This window comes from Helianthus annuus, chromosome 15 (genome assembly GCF_002127325.2).
Source record: "Helianthus annuus cultivar XRQ/B chromosome 15, HanXRQr2.0-SUNRISE, whole genome shotgun sequence".
Taxonomy (NCBI): Eukaryota; Viridiplantae; Streptophyta; class Magnoliopsida; order Asterales; family Asteraceae; genus Helianthus; species Helianthus annuus.
In genome coordinates, this window is record NC_035447.2 from 22,853,289 (window position 1) to 22,858,783 (window position 5,495).

Here is a 5,495-nt window from a genome sequence, read left to right on the forward strand (position 1 = left end):
CAAGCTCACGAACTTAGTAAATTGTTTGTCTGTCTTTTGCCGAAGTAAACGACCGGGGTAAGGTGCCGGAGGTGGTTTGGTTGTGTCAGTGTCGGTGTTTTGTGGTTGAGTATTTTCTTGGTTATCGTGGGTGGGTGTTTTAGCTTGGATCGGGTCGGTTTGTTGTCGGGTTGACTCACTCTCGGGTCCTACCTTCTGGCTTCTTAGATTGATTACATTTACTTGAGCTTTTGGGTTTATTTTGGTATTACTTGGTTGTAACACCTTGCAAAATCATACCCAATAATGTGAAGACACGTGTCCTAAACCCTAGACGGGTAATAAGTTGACTTTGAAGGGTTAAAAGTGTCAACATGCAAATTTTTGCCTCTGAGTGACCTTTTATCAAACCCAGGACTTTATAATGTTAAAACATGCTCTCGGGAATGATTAATATTGAAAATAAAAGTTGAAGGGTCAAATATAAAAAGTTTAAAAATTTGTCCTCTGATCAATCGCTTATGGACCGTAAAGGTTCAGGCTTACGGTCCGTAAGGACTGTATCTGGGCGATATAATTCAAAAGCGGTTACGGAACGTAAAGGTTCAGGCTTACAGTCCGTAAAGACTGTATCTGGGCAACAGTTTTAGACAGCTGCAGGTTTGTCACCTTCTACACACATAACTCGACACCAGGGGCTCTTAGCTGCTTTGGGACACGTCTATGGACACTTGTTAAGCTCTCACAACACCCCTGGACACCTGGTTGCAACTCCTTTTGCACTATAAATAGGTCCCTTACCCTCATTTGCAACTTGCTCATTTCAAAAATTATCATCTCTTCTCTCTCTAAGCTTGGTTCTCTGAGGTTCCTGATCAAAATGAAGCTCTCCATAGTTCAAGTTTCGAGCTAGGACCCTTTGTAAGTGTCCCTAGCCTCCTTAGTTCGGTTTTATGAATTTAAAAGCCGAAAGTCAAAGTTGCCGCAATTCGGCTTTGACTTTCGGTTTAGACCTAAACAGTCCAGCCATTGTTTGAGGAGAATATGGCTACGTGATCGTAATTAGGTAGGTGTTAAACCCTCAAAAGGGCACCTCCTAATTACCACGTTTACTTAGTTAATTGTCAGGTCAAAGTAATTAACATAAAAAGTCAAACGGGTCAGTTTTTATATAAAGTCAAATCTGATAATGTAGAGGTTATAAAATATGTTTTATCACTTTAATAACTTGTTAAATATTATTAGAACATGTCTAAACATGTTCAACCCGACAATTCTAAGTTTAGACTCGGTTCGCAATCGAAAGTCGCAAAAGCTTGACTTTTGCTTTGACTTTCAGTTCTGACCCGAACTAGCTTAATTTCTTTATGCATTAAGGTTCTTTTGTGACCATGTTATATTGTAGTATAACCCTCTGAGGTCATATTACATGGTCCCTTAGTAATCCGAGTTTATTTACTTGATTCCGTTATTATGCTTAATGTTGACTAAAATGCCCTTTTTGTCAAAAATGAGATTTTTAACATAAACAACCATGCAAATGAATTACATTCTGATTAGTAATGTTATTTAACATATTTTGACATTTATTTTCTGGTCACAAACTGATATGATATAATAAATCATAAAACGTGCTTTAATAGGACTAAAATACCCTTTTTGCATAGAAATAAAGTTTAAACATAATTTTGACATAAAAATTCATTACTCACTGTTATGATATCATATTTAGGACTAATTGGGATTCCAAGTCAGATTACTTACTGAGTTTATGCATAAGTTTCGTATTATATTAATAAATGACGATTATGCCATTTTCACACATAAAATGGGTTTTAAATAAGATTAACCTGCAAGAACCTTTTGTTACTGATATAATATGATAAAGAAATTATTTTGACCATTCAAAGCTGGTCATAACCTCAGAATTTCCTAAACACCGAAATAATCGTCATTTATCGATTTTTACGACATTAAGGTACATGGTATGGTTTTAAACCATACTTAGCACCCAAAACTTTTTACCTACTGATTTCATAAACCATTTCTAATATTTTTACAGTCATGAACTTAGAATCCCAAATAAGCCCTTAAAACTATGTGTGAAATGACCAAAATGCCCTTTCGGGGCATAGTTTGGCCATAAATGGTAAACCACACATATATATGATATCCTACTGCTAATACAACATAAATTAAATAATTTTACATAAGGTTATGACTAGAACCTCCGTTTGCATGTAAACCGCTTTTATAAATCATAAAATGACCAAAATGCCCTTATGAGGCTTAATTCGGTTTTAAAATCTTTTTGGGCACATTTGTTGATATCCTACTGATGTCATAACATATTTTAAGCATAATAACTTATGGAACATGTATACGACTCATCCGGTTACCCGTTTATGCTTATACGCATTCAGTGCGGTTTATGTAACTAGTTTGCATAAATTAGCCGAAGCGGGTTTAACCTTATCATTTTAACTTCAAAATCCAGAATGTATTTAGTTTACCCATATAATACAAGTCTCCATACTTGTCGGGTCTAAATTACATTCCATTCCGGTAATCGCTTAATCTAGCGTTTTATACCGTAAATCCTACTTTAAACTAACCGGTCTAAGTCCACAACTTAAATAAGACCCGTTAGTAATCTAATAGGTTAACAAAACCTTCGTTCCAGATTAGGAAGCCCCGGTAAAAGCTACCTTCACAAGTTTAATTAGATTATACGGCCGAGTAGATAGATCTCGCATTTAAAAGCTCAGGTAAATACTTTTAACTTATTTTCCCTTATACAGGCTTGGGATACAGTAAAACATTACCGCTTGGTTGGGTATGGAATCATTTAATTGGATTGTGATTAATAAATTACATAACTCGTTTTAATCTGTATTGTTTGATAACATAAACGTTGGGGGTTAATGCAACCGTGTCCTGGATATCCTTGGCTCATTTAATTGCAAATGGCCACGACTTAAGCACGGGGTGTAGGTATACACCTGACAGTTGCGTATGTAAAAAGATATACCCACATTGTTGGGGATAACTCCTTGTGGGTTTATATTAGTGGTGTGTCGGTTAATCATGTCTCAGCTTCTATACTGGGCCCTAAATGTATGACAAACATGTAAATCTGTATACAAGATTATTTACATATAATTATCCCAAGTTATAAAAGAATATTTGTGCCTTGTGCATCTAAATCAATTTTCATAAATGTTTTTCAAAAGAGTCGGTTAATTGTATTTACCAGTGTAAATTGACGTATTTTCAAAAGGCTAAGTGACAGGTACTACTAGGCTGGGAGCTTCTGAGCGTTAATTAGAGAATCTTGCAAGTTCGTAATACCTTAAGTCTGTTGAACATGTTTTTGTATTATATTTAGATCCGCCTGTGGATCCTTTCTTTACAACCGTATATATATTCTTTTATCGTACTTTGAACTTTCGGTTTGTAATAGTAATTTCTACCAAGCCTTCCGCTGTGCTATAAACTGTGTATATTTGACTATGATGATATCAACTACGTCACGATACTCCCCACCGAGCCCACCGGTTTGTGGTTAAAATATCGGGGTGTGACAATGGTAAGGCTTCTTGTGGTCTTTCGGCGAAATGTTGGGCTAGTTGACTAAATTGTTTTTCCAAATGTTGAATACTAGCCCGTTGGTTTCTAATTTCTGTTTCGGTTTGTGAGAACCTTTCCAAGTATCTTTTATCGGATTCGGAGAAGAGGCGAGTGATGATATCCTCAAGCCTTTCTCTTCCTCCTTGTTGTGATTGAAAACCTTGTTGTCCATTTTGTTGTTGAAAGTTAGATCGTTGATTTTGATTTTGTTGGTTATTACCCCCCCGATTCTCTCCAACTAAAGTTGGGATGATTACACCACTCGGGAGTGAAAGTATTACTTTGAACTCCCAGTGCTCGCGGCCGGTTATTTAGGTAATTTACCACTTCCGTTTGATTTTCTAGATCTTTCATACAACTCTAGTTTTCATGGGGGCCGTCGTATCCTTCGCAAGCCATAACCAAAGCCGTTTTGTTCAAATCAAGTTTCTTTATTTTATTAGTTAAGGCTTCGATTTGGGCTTGCAAAGAAGTGGTTTCATCCACTTTGTGGGCGTCCGAGGCTATAGATTTTGAGCCCCTAGGAGTGTGCCATTGAAAACTGTTTTGAGCGAGTTCTTCAATTTGATTATAAATTTCCTCGGGCTGCCGATTCCCAAGGAGTCCCCGGAGCCGGAATCAAGGATTTGCCTTGTGTGCGGCAAGATTCCGTTGTAGAAGGTGGACACTTGTTACCAACATTCAAGACCGTGATGCGGGCACTTCCTTAATAGCTCCTTGAACCTTTCCCATGTCTCGTATAAGGATTCCCCGTCTTCTTGAGAGTAGGTGTTGATCTCGCTCATGAGTTTGGCGGTTTTAGCGGGAGGGAAATATTTGTAGAGATATTTTTGGGCAAGTTCATCCCAAGTGTGTACGGACCCACTTGGGAGGGTGTTTAACCAAGCTTTCGCTCGGCCTTTGAAGGAAAAAGGGAACATACGGAGTCTAACGGCATCGCTAGAGGCTCCATTGATCCGGAAGGTGTCATATATTTCCAAGAAGTTGGTAATATGTGAATGGGGATCTTAATCAGCTAGGCCATGGAAAGTGGCAGAATTTTGAAGCATTTGGATAAGGTGTGCTCGAAGCTCAAAGTTGTTAGCATCGACGTTAGGAGGGTTAATAGCGGCTCCAAGATTACGTACCGTAGGCTGTAGGTAGTAATCCATGAGAGTGCGTTGATCCGCCATGGGGGGTTTTGGATCGAGGCTTTTTGTTGGTTTTTGGCTTTAAGGCGTTTTCTTAAAAAGTGCCCGGGTTCGTCAAGCGGTATTTTTATGTTTTTGTCGGAGGTGGAGGTTATGCACCAAACTGTATTCCTGCGAATTATATAGAATTGTGTGATTTTCTACGAACAAAAACAAAAAGAAAGCTTGATCAGAAGTGTAACACCTCGAAATTTTGGGTCCAATAATGTGTTAACACGTGTCATAAGTTTACACGTGGCATTAGATATTAAATAAAGGACTAAAGTTGACAAACCTTGAAAGTATGTAAACTCGAGGGTTATAAATGTCAACGAAGGGTAAATATACGGTATAGTAACCCTAAACGATGCTTGTACCTTCAAACGAATAAATCATGGATCGTACGGAAGCGAAACGCGGAAGAAAGTGAGAGATTACAAGCTACAGGGGTTAACCGTGTCAACATGTTTAATTATACCTCTGAGTGACCCTTTAACGCTCCCGAGGCTTTGTAACAGTATTATACACTCACTAGAATATACTGTATAAATTCCGCGAAGTTCCGCTTTAAAACGAGAAAGATACGATCGAATTCGTATGAGAAGGGTTAAAAGCGTCAATAATGAAAGTTAAGGCTTTCAGAATAATTAAATAAACTAACCAGGGACTTAACTAAGCAAGTAAATAACACGAGGCCCTTAGCAGTAAATAATCAAG

The 5,495-nt window shown here is 37.8% G+C and overlaps 1 non-coding gene across 1 annotated transcript; it reads left to right on the forward strand.

The window, feature by feature from the left end:
• The first annotated feature begins 4,293 nt into the window (after positions 1–4,293).
• Positions 4,294–4,400, forward strand: LOC118487918. Its single transcript, XR_004882851.1, has one exon. It is a non-coding gene; the product is annotated as a small nucleolar RNA R71 (small nucleolar RNA).
• The last annotated feature ends 1,095 nt before the right edge of the window (positions 4,401–5,495 follow it).